Genomic DNA, 22,844 nt, shown 5'->3' with positions numbered 1-22,844 from the left:
GTTTGATGTTGGCTACTGTTTTGCTGTATATTTCTTTTACTATGTTTAGTTATGGGCCTTGAATTCCTCATCTTTCCAAGACTTTTAACATGAAGGGGTGTTGAGTTTTGTCAAATGATTTTTAAGTATCTAATGAGATGATCATGTGTTTTTGTCTTTGATTTTGTTTACATAGTGGATTATGTAGATGAATTTCCATATATTGAACCATCCCTGCATCCCTGGAATGAAGCCTACTTGATCATGACAGATGATCATTTTGATGTGTTCTTGAATTCAGTTTGGTAGAACTTCCTGAGTATTTTTGTGTCGATATTCATAAGGGGGATTGGTCTGAAGTTCTCTTTCTTTGTTGGGTCTTTGTGTAGTTTAGGTTTAAGCATAATTGTGTCTTTATAGAAGGAATCGGGCAGTGATCCTCTGTTTCTATTTTGTGGAGTAGTTTGGACAGTGTTGGTTGTAGGTCTTGTATAAAGGTCTGATAGAATTCTGCACTGAACCCTGGGCTCTTTTTGGTTGGAAGACTTTAAATAACTGCTTCTATTTCTTTAGGAGTTATGAAACTGTTCAGATGGTTTATCTAATCCTGATTTAGCTTTGGTATTTGGTATCTGTCTAGGAAATTGTCCATTTCCTCCAGATTTTCCAGTTTTGTTAAATATAGGCTTTTGTAGTAGTAGGATTTGATGTTTTTTTAAAATTTCCTCAGACTCTATTGTTATTTCTCCCTTTTCACTTCTGATTTAGTTAATTTAGATGCTTTCTTTGTGCCCTCTGTTTAGTCTGGATACTAGTTAATCTATCTTGTTGATTTTCTCAAAGAACCAGCTCCTGATTTTGTTGATTCTTTGTATAAGTTTTGTTTGTTAGTTTGTTTTTGTTTCTACTTGGTTGATTTCAGCCCTGAGTTTGATTATTTCCTGCCTTCTACGCCTCTTGGGTGTATTTGCTTCTGTTTGTTCTAGAGCTTTTAGGTGAGCTGCCAAGCTGCTAGTGCATGCTCTCTTTAGCTTCTTTTTGGATGCACTCAGAGCTATGAGTTTTCCTCTTAGCACTACTTTCATTGCCAACATTCCCCACAGTGAGGATATGGAATCTGAAGAGACCACCTCCAGTAGATAGAGAGGGCCCCCAGTGGAAAGAAGTGTCAGCAACCCATCTTCAGAATTTTGACCCAGAATTGTTCCTGTCTTGACAAAATTCAGGGATAAAATGGAGCAGAGCCCGATATAAAGGCCTTCCAGTCACTGGCCAATGTGGGATCTTGGCCATGCACAGGAACCAAACCCTGACAGTCTTACTGATGCCATTTTCTGGTTGTAGACAAGAGCCTAGCCTGGCTGTCCTCTGAGAGGCTCTATCAGCAACTGACGGAGACAGATGCAAGTACTTACAGCCAACCATTGGACTGAGGTCAGGGACCCCTATGGAAGAGTTAGGGGAAGGACTGAAGGAGCTGACAGTGATGGCAACTTTACAGGAAGAACAACAGTATCAGCTAACCTGAACCCACCCCTCAGAGCTCCCTGAGACTAACAACCAAGCAAAGATACATGGGGTTGGTCTGTGTCCCCTGGGACATATGAAGCAGGGGACTGTCTTGTCTGGCCTCGGTGTGAGAAGATGTGCCTAATCCCATAGCGACTTGATTCCCCAGGGAATGGGGAATGCTATGGATATAGGGTGGGAATGGGTAGGTGGGTAGGGAGCACCCTCTCAGGAACAAAGGGGAAGTCAGCTGGGGTTAAAAAAAAACAAAACTCTTCACAGGGGGACCAGGAAGTAGGCAACATTTGGAATGGAAAGAAAGAAAATAATTTAAATTTTAAAAATGGCAGGGACCTTCTATGGGTGTAGACAGGGTTATGAGAAAGAAATAGAAGGGTTGTTATAGTCCCATTTTAGTATATACTTGCATGCATTCATCATACTTAACACTCTCACTTTGTATAGTTAACATGTGGTACCAAAAATAGAAGTTCAAGTTCTACTGTCATCAATAAAACAGTGGGGCTAGAGAGATGGTGCCGTGGTTCAGAGCACTTCCTGGTCTTAAGAAAATTCTGGTTTGGTCCTCAGCGCACACATGGTAGCTGGCAACTACCTGTAGCACTAGTTTCAGGGACGAGATTTGCTCTTCTGGCCTGGCCGCCTGGTGCTCCTGTAAGCACTTGGTGTACTTAAAACTCATACACACACACACACACACACACACACACACACACACACACACACGCACATGCACGCATACACGCTCACACGCACGCACACACAAAGAAACATAAAATGTAAAAGGTATATAGTTTTGTTTTTTTTTTATTAACTTGAGTATTTCTTATATACATTTCGAGTGTTATTCCCTTTCCCAGTTTCCGGGCAAACATCCCCCTAATCCCTCCCCCTCCCTTTCTTTATGGGTGTTCCCCTCCCCATCCTCCCCCCATTGCCGCCCTCCCCCAACAATCTAATTCACTGGGGGTTCAGTCTTAGCAGGACCCAGGGCTTCCCCTTCCACTGCTGCTCTTACTAGGATATTCATTGCTACCTATGAGGTCAGAGTCCAGGGTCATTCCATGTATAGTCTTTAGGTAGTGGCTTAGTCCCTGGAAGCTCTGGTTGCTTGGCATTGTTGTACATATGGGGTCTCAAGCCCCTTCAAGCTCTTCCAGTTCTTTCTCTGATTCCTTCAACGGGGGTCCTATTCTCAGTTCAGTGGTTTGCTCCTGGCATTCGCCTCTGTATTTGCTGAATTCTGGCTGTGTCTCTCAGGAGAGATCTACATCCAGCTCCTGTCAGCCTGCACTTCTTTGCTTCATCCATCTTACCTATTTGGTAGCTGTATATGTATGGGCCACATGTGGGGCAGGCTCTGAATCGGTGTTCCTTCTGTGTCTGTTTTAATCTTTGCCTCTCTATTCCCTGCCAAGGGTATTTTTGTTCCCCTTTTAAAGAAGGAGTGAAGCATTCACATTTTGATCATCCTTCTTGAGTTTCATTTGTTCTAGGCATCTAGGGTAATTCAAGCATTTGGGCAAATAGTCACTTATCAATGAGTACATACCATGTGTGTTTTTCTGTGATTGGGTTACCTCACTCAGGATGATATTTTCCAGTTCCAACCATTTGCCTACGAATTTCATAAAGTCATTGTTTTTGATAGCTGAGTAATATTCCATTGTGTAGATGTACCACATTTTCTGTATCCATTCCTCTGTTGAAGGGCATCTGGGTTCTTTCCAGCTTCTGGCTATTATAAATAAGGCTGCGATGAACATAGTGGAGCACGTGTCTTTTTTATATGTTGGGGCATCTTTTGGGTATATGCCCAAGAGAGGTATAGCTGGATCCTGAGGCAGTTCAATGTCCAATTTTCTGAGGAACCTCCAGACTGATTTCCAGAATGGTTGTACCAGTCTGCAATCCCACCAACAATGGAGGAGTGTTCCTCTTTCTCCGCATCCTCACCAGCATCTGCTGTCACCTGAGTTTTTGATCTTAGCCATTCTCACTGGTGTGAGGTGAAGTCTCAGGGTTGTTTTGATTTGCATTTCCCTTATGACTAAAGATGTTGAACATTTCTTTAGGTGTTTCTCAGCCATTCGGCATTCCTCAGCTGTGAATTCTTTGTTTAGCTCTGAACCCCATTTTTTAATAGGGTTATTTGTCTCCCTGCGGTCTAACTCCTTGAGTTCTTTGTATATTTTGGATATAAGGTCTCTATCTGTTGTAGGATTGGTAAAGATCTTTTCCCAATCTGTTGGTTGCCATTTTGTCCTAACCACAGTGTCCTTTGCCTTACAGAAGCTTTGCAGTTTTATGAGATCCCATTTGTCGATTCTTGATCTTAGAGCATAAGCCATTGGTGTTTTGTTCAGGAAATTTTTTCCAGTGCCCACGTGTTCCAGATGCTTCCCTAGTTTTTCTTCTATTAGTTTGAGTGTATCTGGTTTGATGTGGAGGTCCTTGATCCACTTGGACTTAAGCTTTGTACAGGGTGATAAGCATGGATCGATCTGCATTCTTCTACATGTTGACCTCCAGTTGAACCAGCACCATTTGCTGAAAATGCTATCTTTTTTCCATTGGATGGTTTTGGCTCCTTTGTCAAAAATCAAGTGCCCATAGGTGTGTGGGTTCATTTCTGGGTCTTCAATTCTGTTCCGTTGGTCTATCTGTCTGTCTCTGTACCAATACCATGCAGTTTTTATCACTATTGCTCTGTAATACTGCTTGAGTTCAGGGATAGTGATTTCCCCCAGAAGTCCTTTTATTGCTGAGGATAGTTTTTTGTTATTCCAGATGAATTTGCAAATTGTTCTGTCTAACTCTTTGAAGAATTGGATTGGTATTTTGATGGGGATTGCATTGAATCTGTAGATCGCTTTTGGTAAAATGGCCATTTTTACTATATTAATCCTGCCAATCCATGAGCATGGGAGATCTTTCCATCTTCTGAGGTCTTCTTCAATTTCTTTCTTCAGGGTCTTGAAGTTCTTATTGTACAAATCTTTTACTTGCTTGGTTAAAGTCACACCGAGGTACTTTATATTATTTGGGTCTATTATGAAGGGTGTCGTTTCCCTAATTTCTTTCTCAGCCTGTTTCTGTTTTGTGTAGAGGAAGGCTACTGATTTATTTGAGTTACTTTTATACCCAGCCACTTTGCTGAATTTGTTTATCAGCTTTAGTAGTTCTCTGGTGGAACTTTTGGGATCCTATCGTATCATACTTTTGGGATATATACTATCATATCATCTGCAAGTAGTGATATTTTGACTTCTTCTTTTCTGATCTGTATCCCATTGACCTCCTTTTGTTGTCTGATTGCTCTGGCTAGAACTTCAAGAACTATATTGAATAAGTAGGGAGAGAGTGGGCAGCCTTGTTTAGTCCCTGATTTTAGTTGGATTGCTTCAAGTTTCTCTCCATTTAGTTTAATGTTAGCAACTGGTTTGCTGTATATGGCTTTTACTATGTTTAGGTATGGGCCTTGAGTTCCTATTCTTTCCAGGACTTTTATCATGAAGGGGTGTTGAATTTTGGCAAATGCTTTCTCAGCAACTATTGAAATGATCATGTGGTTTTGTTCTTTCAGTTTGTTTATATAATGGAACACGTTGATGGTTTTCCATGTATCAAACCATCCCTGCATGCCTGGGATAAAGCCTACTTGATCATGGTGGATGATTGTTTTGATGTGCTCTTGGATTCGGTTTGCCAGAATTTTATTGAGTATTTTTGCGTCGATATTCATAAGGGAAATTGGTCTGAAGTTCTCTTTCTTTGTTGGGTGTTTGTGTGGTTTAGGTATAAGAGTAATTGTGGCTTCATAGAAGGAATTCGGTAGTGATCCACCTGTTTCAATTTTGTGGAATAGTTTGGATAATATTGGTATGAGGTCTTCTATGAAGGTCTGATAGAATTCTGCACTGAACCCGTCTGGACCTGGGCTCTTTTTGGTTGGGAGACCTTTAATGACTGCTTCTATTTCCTTAGGAGTTATGCGGTTGTTTAACTGGTTTATCTGTTCCTGATTTAACTTCGGTACTTGGTATCTGTCTAGGAAATTGTCCATTTCCTGCAGATTTTTAAGTTTTGTTGAATATAGGCTTTTATAGTAAGATCTGATGATTTTTTGAATTTCCTCTGAATCTGTAGTTATGTCTCCCTTTTCATTTCTGATTTTGTTAATTTGGACACACTCTCTGTGTCCTCTCGTTAGTCTAGCTAAGGGTTTATCTATCTTGTTGATTTTCTCAAAGAACCAACTTTTGGGTCTGTTGATTCTTTCTATGGTCCTTTTTGTTTCTACTTGGTTGATTTCAGCTCTGAGTTTGATTATTTCCTGCCTTCTACTCCTCCTGGTGTATTTGCTTCTTTTTGTTCTAGAGCTTTTAGGTCGGCTGTCAATCTGCTGATATATGCTCTCTCCTGTTTCTTTCTGGAGGCAGGTATTTAGTTTTAGTACTATAATAACAATGAGTGTGTTTATAAAAATGACATGTGAAAGGTGGGGGATCTTTTCACATGTGGAGACATTTACCTGACAGAGTTGGTTCATAAATGATGGCAATAGGTCAAGGATTTTTTGTATGAATTAAGAATACATAAATCAAGGCTTAGTTGGGCTCAGCCTCTTTTGGTTTCCCGAGAACATATCAGGGTTTTATGTTTGAGTCTTTAGTCAAATGAATAAAATAATTTAGCAAATCTCTTGAAAGACACTCATGAACAATTTTATCCAAGTATTGTGAGAAAAGGATGACAGACTAGCTGGAAATATTAGGAGCTGCCTTCAAGAGTGAAGGAAGAGGATAGAAGAAAGCCATCCCTATTGCAATGGACATTACCAAGAAGTCATATGGTAGAAGTGCGTTCCAGAGCTAAAGATAATGTGTGAGGAAATCCAGAGTGTACAGGAATGCAGGAGTGCATCCCTAATCTTTGGCTGGTACCACTAAGACTGATGGTGGGGGAAGAGGAAGAAGAGAAAGAGTAGGAGGAAGAGGAGGAGGATGAGGAAAAATACTCTTTTTTGAGATAGCACTGTGGTGGTTTGAATGAAATTGGCAACAATAGACTCATAGGGAGTGACACAGCTAAATGTTGTTGCCTTTTTGAGTAGATTTGGAACTGTTAGAGGATGTTTGTCACTGGGGGTGAGCCTTGAGGTTTCAAATGCTAAACCCAGGCCCACTGTCCCCTTCTCTTCCAGCTGCCTGACAATCCAGATGTAGAACTCCACTCTGCTACCATTATTCATGCCACGATGATAATGGCACCTGATCTATAAACCAGCCCCAACTGAATGTTTTCCATTGTAAGAGTTGCCATAGTTATAGTTCCACTTCACTGCAATAAAATCTAAAGTAAGACAGAAATTGGTACCAGAGCCCAGGGGATAGCTGTGATAGGCCAGACCATGCTTTTGTTTGGAAGAATATGGAAAGCTTCGGGACTTTGTAAAAGAAGTGCAATTGAACAATTTAAGCAGGGCTTAATGGTTCACACTACTAGGAACATGAAAGAAAGTGGACCAGAGGGTTATGTGAACTATGAGAGTTCATCTCCAGAGGATATAGAGGAGAATTATATTAGTATATGGCCTAGAGATAGTTCTTATGATATTTTGGCTAGGAACATCTCTGCTTTCTGCCATTGTTGCAAAAACATACCCAAGGCTCAAATGAAGAGTTATGCATTAACTTTGGCATGTATGTTTTGGTAGAAGACATTTAAAAACAGCCTACCATTGACTGTGCCATGTGGTTCTTATTGGCCTGTCATATGATGTTCTGTAATGAAGAAGGATGTTACAGTCAACACGGCTGAAAAGAGCTGATGAGTGTTCTGACATCAGATGTGGAGATGCAGTGTTTTCAGTCTTGCCTTGATCCAGTATTTTCTCGCTATGCTCTACTCAAACACCTTGAGAATGGTGATGTTTACCCTGTGTCATTATTTATTGGATTATGTGACTGGCTTCTTCATCTTGATTTTGAAGGAGAATACAGTTAAGAGATTGCACAGGTCTCAGAAAAGACTTTAAGAATCGTGTTCACAGCCTTTGCCGTGCTGCCACTCTCTAAGGCCAGCCCAGCCTCTTGCTTGCTGAGCTTAACCGAAGGAGAAGGGGGGTAAGTAAGGAGGTGCCCATACCATGACTCCTACAAAGCAGATTTCCTGCAAATCCACCTGTGTTAAAGCACCCAGGAATCAATTGGCTACAAAAGCTGCTCTCAAGAGTGCGCCCTCTACTGGAGGGGTGAAGAAACCTCATATTTACAGGCCTGGTTCTGTGGCACTCCGTGAAATCAGACTCAGAATCAGTCCATTGAACTTCTGATTTGAGAGCTCCCCTTTCAGTGTCTAGTGTGATAAATTGCTCAGGACCTCAAAACAGATCTGCTCTTCCAGGGTGCAGCTATTGGTGCTTTGCAGGAGGCAAGTGAGGCCTATCTGGTTGGCCTTTTGAAGGTACCAACCTGTGTGCTATCCATGCCAAACCTGGAACAATTATGCCAAAAGATATCCAGCTAGCACGCCGCATATGATCAGAACGTGCTTAAGGGTCCACTATGATAGTAAACATTTCATTCTCAAAAATTTTTTTTCCACTTCTTCCTGTTATCAGTAGTTCTGAATGTTAGATATTTTTTCCTTGGTCTCAAAGGTACCTAAGTTTATGATTGCAAGTGGAAACATAGGGGACAGAATCAGGTATTGGCAGTTTCTCCACGTTCATTTGTGTGTGAAGTTTTAAAGATCAATGCAAGATGTAAAGCATTAATGCAAGCAAAATGTTTCAGTGAATACATTTCATCATTTCAACTTTATAACAATTATAAATAAACCTGTTAAAATTTTCTGACAATGCCAGCACTTAGATTTTTTTTAAGTAAATTTCTTATTGACGAAGACTAAATGCTGTTTGTAGCGTTTTATCATACAGTAGGTTCCATCCATTCACTAGACTTTTCTAACGGAGTTGTCCTACGTGCAAGTACATGTTGTTAATGCTGTCTGTCTTCTGTGCTGTTCTGTTCCTGTAAGTTTGCTATTAAAATGCATCAAACTAAAAAAAAAGACTCAACTTTGGAGTGTAAAACAGTGCGGGTGCTGTGATTATGTGGACTTTCGAAATTAGAGTAAATGCATTTTGCATTATGCTATGACTATAGGCCTTTTAGAGAAAGGAAGTGGAATGTGGTAGTTTGAGTGGAAATGGTCCTGATAGCTTCACAGGGAGTAGCACTATTAGGAGATGTGGCTATGTTAAAAGAGATGTGGCCCTGCTCGAAGAAGTGGGATACTGAGCGTGAGCCTTGTGTTTCCAAATGCTACAGCCAGGTCCAATATCCCTGTCACTTACTTCTGCCTGTCAATCCAGATGTAGAACTTTTAGCTATTTCTCCATTACTACATCTGCCTGCATGGCATCCTGATTCCCATCATGATGATAATGAACTTCATCTCTGAACTGCCAACCCCAATTAAATGTTTCTTCATAAGAGATGCCAAGTTTTGGCTGCTTTCCCAGAGAACATGCAAGCACCAGGGACCCTAGGTAAGTCCCCATCCCCTGCCCACCATCTCCCTCTTAAAACTGCTCCAAAAGCCCCAAATAACACCCTATTCCACAGGCTGCATATTCTTGCCTATAACTCTGGCAGCTTTCCTGGAAGCAGTGTTGTCATGAGGGGTCACAGGTAAGACACCATCCCCTGCACCCTAACTCCCCTTAAACTCACCCAACCACCCTAAACTACACCCATTTTCAGAGTTACATATTCAAGTCTACAACTTCAGCAGATAATCTCTGCTTTTCCTGAGGCCATGCCAGTTCTAAGGACCTCAGGGGCACTGTTGTTTCCCCAAATCTCAGAGGTAACCCCCAAACACAAAATTCCAGTAGAGATACCCTACTGAACTTGACGTCTAACTGGTCATGAGAACTGCAGGCCACTCAGGCAGAAGACCAGAAAAGAAACAGAATTCAAGGGGGGAAAATAGGCAAAAAGAAAATAAATAAATAAAGCCCATCCATCTAACAAAGACAAACTCAGAAATCAGAATTTAAACTGATAATAACTGTTAACCTAGAAAACTATGGACCAGTGTAAGGACAAGACAGCCATGGCAGTGTGACACCACCAGAGGCCAGGTATCCTAGTACGGCAAACACTGGCTATTCCAACACAGATGAAGCAAAAATGTTAAACATAAATGTCCCTCACAAAAACCACAAATGAAGCAAAAATGTTAAACATAAATGTCCCTCACAAAAACCACTTTTGGACACTATGAAAAGACCAAACTTGAGAATAGAAGGGATAGAAGGAGAAGCTTCCCAGCTCAAAGGAAAATATTTTCAACCAAATTATAGAAGAAAATTTCTCTCCCCTAAAGAGATACATGTAAATGTATAAAAAGCTTATAGGACACCAAATAGTTTGGACCAGAAAGGAATGACATCCCATAACATAACACTCAAAACATAAAACATATAAAAAATAAATAAGAAAAATAGTGAAAGTTGCAGGGAAAAAGGCAAAGTAATGTTTGAAAACAGATCTCTTAAATCTGCAACAGACTTCTTAACACACATTTTAAAAGCCAGAAGGTCCTGTATACATACCTGGCAGACTCTAAGAGTCTAAGAGTCTAAGATGTCATTCTAGACTATGACAGCAGGCAAACCTCTGAATCACCATAAATGGAGAAGATACTTCATGACAAAACCAAATTTAAAAAATATCTATCCACAAATCTAGCCATACCAAAGATACCAGAAGGAAAAGTACAACCCAAGAAAGTTTTTTTTTTATCTTTATGTTCCTTTATTGGAGCAAGATTCCTAACATATACCGTGATGTATTTACTAAACAGAGTCCTGCGCAGAAATTGCACACTATCCATCTAGACAGATTTTGGTTATACTTTGCCTATTGATGGAGTAGTTCCATTTATAAAGTTTTATACATCAGAAAGCTTTGAATTTGGCCAGGCTGTCCATTAATCATCTCTGAAAAAGTGGCATTTCATTTTAGCTCTATTTTACAGCATTAAAAAGCTTATGCATCAGGTTGCTTCTCGAAACATTGTTCTCTGCACAATGGCGCTGGGCAGACAGCTCTTCACCCACCCAGGTCAGAGTCACATCTGAGAGCTTCTGCTACATACCCGTGACAGCCCACCTCACCGACCGCTCATCCTGACAGACAGCCCACCTTCTCGGTCAGTTCACACTGCCAGTTCACACCAGCAGTTGTCCTTTGTAGATGGCATTAGAGCATCAGGTCAGTGACAGTGGGAGCAGGGGCTGCCATGAGATCCAGGCAACTAAAGGCCCTTATTTTTTTTTTAAAAATGCCAAATGTGAGATAAAAATCAAGGGTATAAGTCCACAGCAGTAAGCCGTGCCCACTCAGTTATGGAGACATTGACATGATTCAAATCCCTCTAACTCAATCTGCACAGCCCTGAGGTCATCCTGCAAAGTACGTATCAAAAAATAGGAAGTTAGGGAGACAAAGTTTGACATGATGTCATTATGCAGGTCAAACTTGGAAGGTCTGTGGAGCATCTGTTCTGACAGAAAAGCATCAGGTCCATTGTGTAACATTGATTTTATTGTAACAAAGCAACTTGTATACGGCAACATTTAAAATAAGCATCTTTTTCCTTCCAGTGAAAACAGAAAAAGAATAAAAAAAAAGAGAGGAAAAAAAGGAAAAGAAAAAATTAAAGATAAAAGTTAGAACAGAGAATGTTAACTCCAAATAAAACCCTACAGCTTCTGCTGCTACTCCTATTGAGTGGCAGGGCTCAAGTCTTCATCAGGAGAGAATTTTATTTTAAGTGTCACCTTAAATGGCAAGGCTGTCTGTTAAACGTCACAATGAAACATGCCAAAGGAGAAGCCATTTTGTCAGAGGCCCACCTACCCACCCCCCCCGACACCTCGATCCCACACTTGCTCACTGTCTATACCCCCCTTTTTTCTTTTTTTCCTTTTTATTAAACAAGAGAAAGTAGACAGATACATGTTGGTAAATGCTAACGTTTGTATTCACATAGAGACACAGTGTAATCTCTGAGACCAATATACAGAGAAAAGAAAAAGCTAGAATTCTATGCAGGACTACACAGGGGCCTGGCCCCCTCCAGCCTCCAGCAGAGCCAAGGGAACTGGAGGGCTTTTCTTTCTTCCCACAGAGTGTGGTGGCATTGAATCCACAGTTTGAGACAAGGATAAAAATGAATTTAGAACAGAAACATGAAGATTCTTTTCCTGTTGTATTTTGCTCAAGATATTTTCCCCTAAATTAATTGAGAACCATGATGTTGAAACCTCAAAATCAGGGCAGCTGAGCACAGAGGGACAGGGAGGAAAGGACTGCAACTCGCTCCCAGGGACTGGGGAAATTTAAAGAATAAAAAGAAAATGAAAAAGAAGGTCGGATCCATCGGTCTTCTGTGCTAGCCATCCTCACCTTCATCCTCCTCTCCTTCCTCCCCTTCATCCTCGTCGTCTTCTTCATCAATATCTTCCAACCCTTCCTCCTCTTCATCGTCGTCATCATCATCATCCTCTGCCTCTCCTTCTTCATCATCCATCGTCAGAACGGTCAGTAAACCAGGCAGAGAAGCTCTCTGACTCTTCAGGCTGCCTCTTCCTGCTGGCCTTATTCTGCATTTGACTTGAGCGTTTTGTCAAATCCTTTCCAGATTTCCATTTGATTTCGGTGGACTTTGAAGATGGGTCACCGCTCTCATTCAGATGAAATTCTTTGGAGAGAACTTTATTTTCAAAGTAGGGATTTTCATCAAAATAAAAATCTATTCTGTAACCTGATTTAATGTCTTCAAATTCTGTCACTTCAACTCTGGTCAAATAAAGCAGGGCCTCCTCGACTTCCTCCCCAAGCAGTGCAGACACTTGTGGATGGTTGACAAATGTTGTTACCCAAAAATTTGGGATTTTGGCAATCAATTCTGACCTCTTCTGAAAAAATGGTTGGCGGAGTTTGTTATATTTTTGCTTTACTCTCAAAATTTCCTCACTGGCTTGTTCATTAAGTCTGTCTATTTCATTTTGTACGTCATTAATATGTTCCATTTCTTCTTGCTGTTCTTTTTCTCCCTTCAGCAGGCTGGGAGAGGCCGACTTGTCCTCCAGCTTCAGGGCAGCAATGGGTCTGGGTTTCTTGAGCTGAGGCAGGATCGCAGATTGCTGCTTCGGGGCCATGGCGCGAGGGAGGTGGCCAGGAGACAGAGGCCAGAGCCCTGATGTTCACAGCAGGAGGAAACTCACAGGACAACCCAAGAAAGTTAACTACAGCCAAATAAACATAGGAAATAATTGTACAACAGAAAGGTAAAAGAAGGAAAGCACCCACAAAAGCATTCACATGTGCATGTGAACACATACACACATGCACGCATGCATGCACGCATGTACATGCACACGCACACAGCTGCTTAATATCCTAAAGGTTGGATGCATAGTGGACCTCAGGACAGATTAAGTTCCTACTGGCTTGTGCAGATACTACCCTTCCTTGGTAGGAACAATACCCATGGAATTTAGGGCATCTGCTGTCCCCAGGACAGGTCAAGTAGCCTCCAGGAACAACTACTAACTACTTTGTTAGCTCAGTAACCAGGAGGCCATACAAACAATTGACCTCTGTGAGTTCAGTGCCCCAAGGATCCAGCCCATTTTTATTACTAAGCAAGTTTGATGCATAAGCAGCCACACACTGATCCTCAAGGCAAAGCAATGCCCAAGGTTGGGACTGCAGAGTGGACACCAGGACGAGAGCACATGGGGTGCACCAAATGGCACTCTCTAGGAAGAAACAATAGCCAGGGACCACCATGTTGTACTTCTGTGTTGGGGAAAGTATCCAGGGCCCCAACATCAGTGGCCCACTTCTCTCTGCCTGCAGCGTTTGATTTTTCCTGCCTGAAATTTATGTCTAGGGCCTACAATTATATGTCCATCAAATGAACACCATAGTTTCCCTAGATGAACATACTTCATTCCTCTCAAGACCCTTATAAGACTGTCTTCTTGCAAACCAACATTGTACCCCACAACCCCTAGACTTCACCCTCTTAACCAGACTTCAGGGAGTAGCCATGAATTAAAGTGTCAGCCTTTATTTACATACTGGAGGATTATGCAGTGGGGCCCCTGCCATTTGTTCCAGAGAAAGGCACATAAACTGGGCATGAGCCAGACCCTGGAAGAAAGTACCCTAGTGTCAAAAGTCTGAGGTCCTAGAAAGATCTTTAAGTCATCAACTCTTTAAGGCACGCAATGCAACAGGTGCATAAAAACAAATGAAAAATAAGGTACAAAAAAAACCTGCCAGTCACAGTGACTGTGAATGAGTCAACACCTGTGTGTACGGTAAGGGTTGGAATCCATGAAAGCCTGCTCAGCATACCCACCAGTCTAGGCAGATGAGCATTAGGATAGGTCTAAAAATGCAGGATGTGTAAACCTGTCGCCACAGCACTCAGGATCTAGAAAAAGATGGAGAATTACTACTGGCCAGTCTATGTTTCACAAAACCAGCCTGCTTCTAAGAAAGAAAGGGCCAAGAGATCCTGCAATTTATGTCAAGATGGGTAAAATGGGAGGGGAATATGGGGAGGAAAGGAAGCCACAAAGGGAGGAAAATATTGGATAGAGGAACAAGAGGCTGAAATGATGGAACATGTTGATGTATGTAAGGATGTAAGTGTGCAGCAAGAAGTCAGAGATCTACTGCAGGCAGTGGAGGTGGTGGTTTACTGTGAATTACCTAGGTTCTGGTCACCTGGGCTACAAAAATAAATGAGATGATGGATCAAGAAATAATGATGATATTTGGAAGCCTAAGTGGACGATAACATTTATTTTGAAAAGATAATAATTGCCTTTGTACTGCAGATGTAGAGGTTTAGTCCAGGTTGCTGCGTGTGACACTCTCGGTAACACTTCTGCAGGCACAGCATGGTACCCAGCTCTCTGTCAGATCCCAGGTGGCTGATCCTCACCCAGACACAGAATGTGTAAAATCAGCAACCACTTGGCTTTCCAAATCTGGGTCCTTTGAAAATGGTTCAGTTCTGCAGGTATTGGCTGATGTCACTGCTGTGGGTGGTGCCATCATAAAGAGCCTCCAAAGTGACTGTCACTGTTCTGCATAGCTGACTAGCAGATGGCAGTCTTTCTTGAGTCTTCTTATTGGGGAAGAGGTTTCCCTGCTTAGGTAATGGGGGCAGTAGAACCTGCTGACTCTGCTTGCTCCTTATGCACTGCAGTGGATGCGACAAATGGACAGAACTCGAGAAGCACCTTATCGTGATTATGTGGCTCCTGCTTGGACTGAGAGAAACTGTCCCCAGTGAGGAAGTTCTCCAAGCTGCTGTGGACAGTGTTCTCCCACAGCACTGGTCAGTATAAGTAAAAGATGCTCCTAGGATCAGGAAAAGTTTTTTTATTTCTTCTTTTACTGAGGTCCAACCACCTGTGAGTCTGGCTTACCTCCTGGTCAGAGAAGTATCTTCCATCAAGATGATCTGAATAAAAAGGATTTTCTGAAGGAATTTTTAAAAGTCCAGTTGTGCATCACCCCTCTAAATGACCAACAGTGACTGATGGCCTGAGCCAAGAAGCATCATCTCTGTGCCTTGCTTCTACACAGGTGTCTGTGCTCAAAGAGACAGTCTTTTCCCAAGTCTCTGCAGGTGAGACAGGCTGCAAGCCTTCTTCCCCTTTAAAGTTTCTGGTGTTTTTCTGCATTTTCCACAGCACTGGGCTTTGGAATGTTCAGTGATTGGCTCCAGAAGCACCTGGCCTTTCATACCCTGCAATGGACATAACAATGAGGGATCCTCCTCCTCTTCCTCTTCCTCTCTCTCCTCTCATCTCAATTCTCTCCCTCCTCCTCCTCCTCCTCTTCCTCCTTTTCTTCCTCCTCTTCCTCTCCCTCCTCCTTCTCCTCCGCAGCAACAGCATGGGTAGCAGAGGAAGCAAGGACATGTGCTTGTCAGGTCCCAGCTTTGTGGTAAAATTGCTCAATATACACAAAATAATTTGCACCAGTGTTTGGGGTCAGGAGGTAGAATGATCCAGTTCCTCTTTAACCACATAGGAGTGACCCCAGGTCTGTCTACTTGGAGGGAATGTGGAAAGTCACTATATGCCACCCAGAGTACACCCCACAGTGTCAGATGAGGCGATCTCATCTGTTTTGCCAGCAACATTTCGCTGCCCACTGCAATACTTGTGGCCACACCTTCTCTGGACTCAAGTGGCAAGCACCTCAGTCCTCATCTTGGTTCTTCTCAAAAGGCAATCAGTAGGTGAGCCTGGACTTGCACATGGCTGGATGTTCTGGGCCAACCCAGTGGAGAACCAGACCCATACAGGCTTTCCATGACTCCTAGGTACCAGAAGAGCAAGTGCTTAATGTTTCAGATGGGAGTGGAGACAAGGTAAAACGGATTTGGAGGGACACCTATGCATTTCCAAAAGTGGGATTCATACAAAACATGAATTTACCTTGTTTGTAATGTTATTTCTCTACACTTTAAGCAAACTGCACCAGTATCAATTTTACTTGAAGGACAGTAAGTAGAGTAGCAGTATGTCTTTGTTTTTCTGTCTCCTCCTGTCTCTCTGTCTCTTTTTTTTTTCATTTTTTATTAACTTGGGTATTTCTTATTTACATTTTGATTGTTATTCCCTTTCCAAGTTTCCGGGCCAACATCCCCCTAGCCCCTCCCCCTCCCCTTCTCTATGGGTGTACCCCTCCCAATCCTCCCCACATTATCGCCCTCCCCCAAACAATCGCGTTCACTGGGGGTTCAGTCTTGGCAGGACCAAGGGCTTCCCCTTCCACTGGTGCTCTTACTAGGCTATTCATTGCTACCTATAATGTTGGAGCTCAGGGTCAGTCCATGTATAGTCTTTGGTTAGTGGCTTAGTCCTGGAAGCTCTGGTTGGTTGGCATTGTTGCTCATATGGGGTCTCAAGCCCCTTCAAGCTCTTTCAGACCTTTCTAAGATTCCTTCAATGGGGCTCCTGTTCTCAGTTCAGTGGTTTGCTGCTGGCATTCGCCTATATATTTGCTGTATTCTGGCTGTGTCTCTCAGGAGAGATCTATATCTGGTTACTGTCGGCCTGCACTTCTTTGCTTCATCCATCTTACCTATTTGGTGGCTGTATATGTATGGGCCACATGTGGGGCAGGCTCTGAATTGGTGTTCCTTCTGCCTGTGTTCTAAACTTTGCCTTCCTATTCCCTCCCAAGGGTATTCTTGTTCCCCTTTTAAAGAGGTAGTGAAGCATTTGCATTTTGGTCATTCTTCTTGAGTTTCAGGTGTTCTGTGCATCTAGGGTAATTCGAACATTTGAGCTAATATCCACTTATCAATGAGTGCATACTATGTGTATTTTTCTGTAATTGGGTTACCTCACTCAGGATGATATTTTCCAGTTCCCTCCATTTGCCTATGAATTTTAATACGTCATTGTTTTTGATAGCTGAGTAATAGTCCACTGTGTAGACGTACCACATTTTCTGAATCCATTCCTCTGTTGAAGGGCATCTGGGTTCTTTCCAGCTTCTGGCTATCATAAATAAGGCTGCTATGAACACAGTGGAGCATGTATCTTTGTTATATGTTGGGGGATCTTTTGGGTATATGCCCAAGAGAGGTATAGATGGGTTCTCAGATAGTTCAATGTCCAATTTTTCTGAGGAACCTCCAGACTGATTTCCAGAATGGTTTTACCAGTCTGCAATCCCACCAACAATGGTGGAGTGTTCCTCTTTCTCCACATCCTCACCAGCATTTGCTGTCACCTGAGTTTTTGATCTTAGCCATTCTCACTGGTGTGAGGTGAAATCTCAGGGTTGTTTTGATTTGCATTTCCCTTATGACTAAAGATGTTAAACATTTCTTTAGGTGTTTCTCAGCCATTCGGCATTCCTCAGCTGTGAATTCTTTGTTTAGCTCTGAACCCCATTTTTTAATAGGGTTATTTATCTCCCTGCAGTCTAACTTCTTGAGTTCTTTGTATATTTTGGATATAAGCCCACTATCAGTTATAGGATTGGTAAAGATCTTTCCCAAACTGTTGGTTGCTGTTTTGTCCTAACAACAGTGTCCTTTGGCTTACAGAAGCTTTGCAGTTTTATGAGATCCCATTTGTCGATTCTTGATCTTAGAGCATAAGTCATTGGTGTTTTGTTCAGGAAGTTTTTTCAAGTGCCCATGTGTTAGAGATGCTTCCCTACTTTTTCTTCTATTAGTGTATCTTGTTTGATGTGGAGATCCTTGATCCACTTGGACTTAAGCTTTGTACAGGGTGATAAGCATGGATCGATCTGCATTCTTCTACATGCTGACCTCCAGTTGTACCAGCACTATTTGCTGAAAATGCTATCTTTTTTTGCATTGGATGGTTTTGGCTCCCTTGTCAAAAATCAAGGGACCATAGTTGTGTGGGTTCGTTTCTGGTCTTCGATTCTATTCCACTGGTCTATCTGTCTGTCTCTGTACCAATAACATGCAGTTTTTATCACTATTGCTCTGTAATACTGCTTCAGTTCAGGGATAGTGATTCCCCCTGAAGTCCTTTTATTGTTGAGGATAGTTTTAGCTAACCTGGGTTTTTTGTTGTCCCAGATGAATTTGCAAATTGTTTTGTCTAACTCTCTGAAGAATTGGATTGGTATTTTGATGGGAATAGCACTGATTCTGTAGATTGCTTTTGGTAAGATAGCCATTTTTACTATATTAATCCTGCCAATCCAGGAGGATGGGAGATCTTTTCATCTTCTGAGGTCTTCTTAAATTTCTTTCTTAAGAGGCTTGAAGTTCTTATCATACAGATCTTTCACTTGCTTGGTTAAAGTCACACAGAGGTATTTTATATTATTTGGGACCATTGTGAAGGGTATCGTTTCCCTAATTTCTTTCTCGGCTTGTTTCTCTTTTGTGTAGAGGAAGGCTACTGATTTATTTGAGTTAATTTTATATCCAGCCACTTTGCTGAAATTGTTTATCAGGTTTAGTAGTTCTCTGGTGGAACTTTTGGGATCACTTAAATATACTATCATATCATCTGCAAATAGTGATATTTTGGCTTCTTCTTTTCGAATCTGTATCTCTTTAATCTCCTTTTGTTGTCTGATTGCTTTGGCTAGAACTTCAAGAACTATATTGAATAAGTAGGGAGAGAGTGGGCAGCCTTGTTTAGTCCCTGATTTTAGTGGGATTGCTTCAAGTTTCTCTCCATTTAGTTTAATGTTAGCAACTGGTTAGCTGTATATGGCTTTTACTATGTTCAGGTATGGGCCTTGAATTCCTATTCTTCCCAGGACTTTTATCATGAAGGGGTGTTGTATTTTGGCAAATGCTTTCTCAGCATCTAATGAAATGATCATGTGGTTTTGTTCTTTCAGTCTGTTTATATAATGGATTATGTTGATGGTTTTCCATATATTAAACCATCCCTGTATGCCTGCGATGAAGCCTACTTGATCATGCTGGATGATTGTTTTGATGTGCTCTTGGATTCAGTTTGCAAGAATTTTATTGAGCATCTTTGCGTCAATATTCATAAGGGAAATTGGTCTGAAGTTCTCTTTCTTTGTTGGGTGTTTGTGTGGTTTAGGAATAAGGGTAATTGTGGCTTCATAGAAGGAATTCGGTAGCGCTCCATTTGTTTCAATTTTGTGGAATAGTTTGGATTGTATTTGTATGAGGTCTTTTATGAAGGTCTGATAGAATTCTGCACTGAACCCATCTGGACCAGGGCTCTTTTTGGTTGGGAGACCTTTAATGACTTCTTCTATTTCTTTAGAAGTTATGGGGTTGTTTAAATGGTTTATCTGTTCCTAATTTAACTTCGATACCTGGTATCTGTCTAGGAAATTGTCCATTTCCTGCAAATTTTCAAGTTTTGTTCAATATAGGCTTTTATAGTAAGATCTGATGATTTTTTGAATTTCCTATGAATCTGTAGTTATGTCTCCCTTTTCATTTTTGATTTTGTTCATTTGGACACACTCTCTGTGTCCCCTCTTTAGTCTGGCTAAGGGTTTATCTATCTTGTTGATTTTCTCAAAGAATCAACTTTTGGTTCTGTTGATTCTTTGTATGGTCGTTTTTGTTTCTACTTGGTTGATTTCAGCTCTGAGTTTGATTATTCCTGCCTTCTACTCCTCCTGAGTGTATTTGCTTCTTTTTGTTCTAGAGCTTTTAGGGGTGCTGTTAAGCTGCTGAAATATGCTCTCTCCTGTTTCTTTCTTCAGGCACTCAGAGCTAAGAGTTTTCCTCTTAGCACAGCTTTCATTGTCTCCCATAAGTTTGGGTATGTTTTATCTTCATTTTCATTAAATTCTAAGACGTCTTTAATTTCTTTCTTTATTCCTTCATTGAGTAGGTTATCATTGAGTAGAGCATTGTTCAACTTCCTTGTATATGTGGGCATTCTTCCCTTACTGTTGTTGAAGACCAGCTTTAGCACATGGTGGTCTGATAGGATGCATGGGATTATTTCTATCTTTCTGTATCTATTGAGGCCTGTTTTATGACTACTATATGGTCAGTTTTGGAGAAAGCATCATGAGGTGGTGAGAAGAAGGTATATCCTTTTCTTTTAGGATAGAATGTTCTATAAGTATCTGTTAAGTCCATTTGGTTTATGACTTCTCTTAGTCTGTCTATGTCTCTGTTTAATTTCTGTTTCTGTGATCTGCCCATTGATGCGAGTGGGGTGTTGAAATCTCCTACTATTATTGTGTAAGGTGCAATGTGTGTTTTGAGCTTTAGTAATGTTTCTTTTACGTATGTAGGTGCCCTTGTATTTGGAGCATAGATAATTAGGATTGAGAGTTCATCTTGGTGGATTTTTCCTTTGATGAATATGAAGTGTCCTTCCTTATCTTTTTGATGACTTTTAGTTGACAATCGATTTTATTCGATATTAGAATGGCTACTCCAGCTTGCTTCTTCTGACCATTTGCTTGGAAAGTTGTTTTCCAGCCTTTCACTCTGAGGTAGTGTCTTTGTCTCCGAGGTCTGTTTCCTGTAGGCATCAGAATTCAGGGTCCTCATTGCATTTCCAGTTTGTTAATATGTTTTTTTTTAATTGGGGAATTGAGTTCATTGATGTTGAGAGACATTAAGGAATAGTGATTGTTGCTTCCTGTCATATTCATATTTGGATGTGAGATTATGTTTGTGTGCTTTTCTTCTCCTTTTTTTGTTGCCAAGATGATTGATTTTTAATTTTTTCTATGGTGTAGCTTGCCTCCTTATGTTGGGCTTTACCATTTATTATCCTTTGTAGGGCTGGATTTATAGAAAGATATTGTGTAAATTTAGTTTTGTCATGGAATATCTTGGTTTCTCCATCTATGTTAATTGAGTTTTGCAGGATACAGTAACCTGGGCTGGCATTTGTGTTCTCTTAGGGTCTGTATGACATCTGTCCAGGATCTTCTGGTTTTTCATAGTCTCTGGTGAGAAGTCTGGTGTGATTCTGATAGGTCTGCCTTTATATATTACTTGACATTTTTCCCTTACTGCTTTTAATATTCTTTCTTTATTTTGTGCATTTGGTGTTTTGACTATTATGTGATGGGAGGAGTTTCTTTTCTGGTCCTATCTATTCAGACTTCTGTAGGCTTCTTGTATGTTTATGGGCTTCTCTTTTAGGTTAGGGAAGTTTTCTTCTATGATTTTGTTGAGGATATTTACTGTTCCTTTGAGCTGGGAGTCTTCACTCTCTTCTATACCTATTATCCTTAGGTTTGATCTTCTCATTGAGTCCTGGATTTCCTGTATGTTTTGGACCAGTAGCTTTTTCTGTTTTATATTATTATTTTTCCGTTTTATATTATCTTTGACCATTGTGTCGATGATTTCTATCGAATCTTCTGCTCCTGAAATTCTCTCTTCTATCTCTTGTATTCTGTTGGTGATGCTTGTATCTACGGCTCCTTTTCTCTTTGGATTTCTATATCCAGTGCTGTCTCCCTTTGTGCTTTCTTTATTGCTTCTATTTCCATTTTTAATTCCTTCAACTGTTTGATTTTTTTCCCTGGAATTCTTTCAGGGATTTTTGTTATTCCTCTCTATGCGCTTCTACTTGCTTATTTATGTTTTCCTGCATTTCTCTAACGGAGTTCTTTATGTCTTTCTTGAAGTCCTCCATCATCATGATCAAATGTGATTTTAAATCTAGATCTTGCTTTTCAGGTGTTTTTGGATATTCAGTGTTTGTTTTGGTGGGAGAATTGGGGTCCGATGATGCCATGTGGTCTTGGTTTCTGTTGCTTGGGTTCCTGTGCTTTCCTCTCTCCATCAGGTTGTTTCTGGTGTTACCTTGTTCTGCTATTTCTGACAGTGGCTAGACTGTCCTACAGGCCTGTGTGTCAGGAGTGTTGTAGACCTATTTTCCTATTTTCTTTCAGACAGTTATGGGAACAGAGTATTCTGCTTTCGGGCGTGTAGTCTTTCCTGTCCACTGGTCTTCAGCTGTTCCTGTGGGCGTGTTTCCTGAGTCTACCAGGCAGGTCACTTAGAGCAGAAAAGTTGGTCTTATCTGTGGTTCTGCAGCTGAAGTTTCTCCTGGGGGGCTGCTTTTGAGCTCTCCGTGAGGGTGGCCACCAGGAGGGCCTGTGCTGCCTTTTCCTGGGGCCCCCATGCACCGGGGTCCCAGATGGAGTTAGGTGTTTTCCTCTGGAGTCAGAAATGTGGACCGAGTATAGTCTCTTCTGGCTTCCCAGGCATGTCTGCCCCTCTGAAGGTTTAGCTCTCCCTCCCACGGGATTTGGGTGTAGGGAGCTTTTGACCAGGTCCCTTCAGGTCAGGGCGGTGTCTGGACTGCCCTTTCTCTGTCTCTTGATGTCTCTCCCTCCACCCCCTCATGTGTGTTTATTTCCAATCAGATGTCCAATACCAAACATGACTCATGTGTAAATGCAATGTGAACAATCAGAGACTAGAGCTGGTAGCTTTGTGAGAGCTCCTGGATCTCTCTCATTTTGACTGTGCAGTAGTATGGATGTTATGGAGGCCAGCAGCAGAGCTGTGGGGTTGAGCTTTCCGTGTCCATTCTATATTCATTTCTGGACTCCAGATGGACCCTCACTGCTTCTCAGTTCTGTTGCTGCTTCTAGCTTGTTCAGCCACACATCTCTTAGATACATACAATAGGTCAGGTCCTCCTGCTTTTTCCTTTGCTAGCAGGACCACTGTCTCATTAGCTCACAGGTACATTGGAAACAAGCATCTGGGCTGACATTCTGATTGTGCACAGAAGC

At 41.4% G+C, this 22,844-nt stretch overlaps 1 pseudogene; it reads right to left on the bottom strand.

The window, feature by feature from the left end:
* Positions 1–11,760: 11,760 nt before the first annotated feature.
* On the bottom strand, positions 11,761–12,961 carry LOC134486171 (protein SET-like; annotated as a pseudogene).
* Positions 12,962–22,844: the final 9,883 nt, after the last annotated feature.

The sequence above is a fragment of the Rattus norvegicus genome, chromosome 3 (genome assembly GCF_036323735.1).
Source record: "Rattus norvegicus strain BN/NHsdMcwi chromosome 3, GRCr8, whole genome shotgun sequence".
NCBI lineage: Eukaryota > Metazoa > Chordata > Mammalia > Rodentia > Muridae > Rattus > Rattus norvegicus.
Note: the sequence above shows the minus strand (reverse complement) of the source record. Positions and strands in the feature narration are given on the sequence as shown.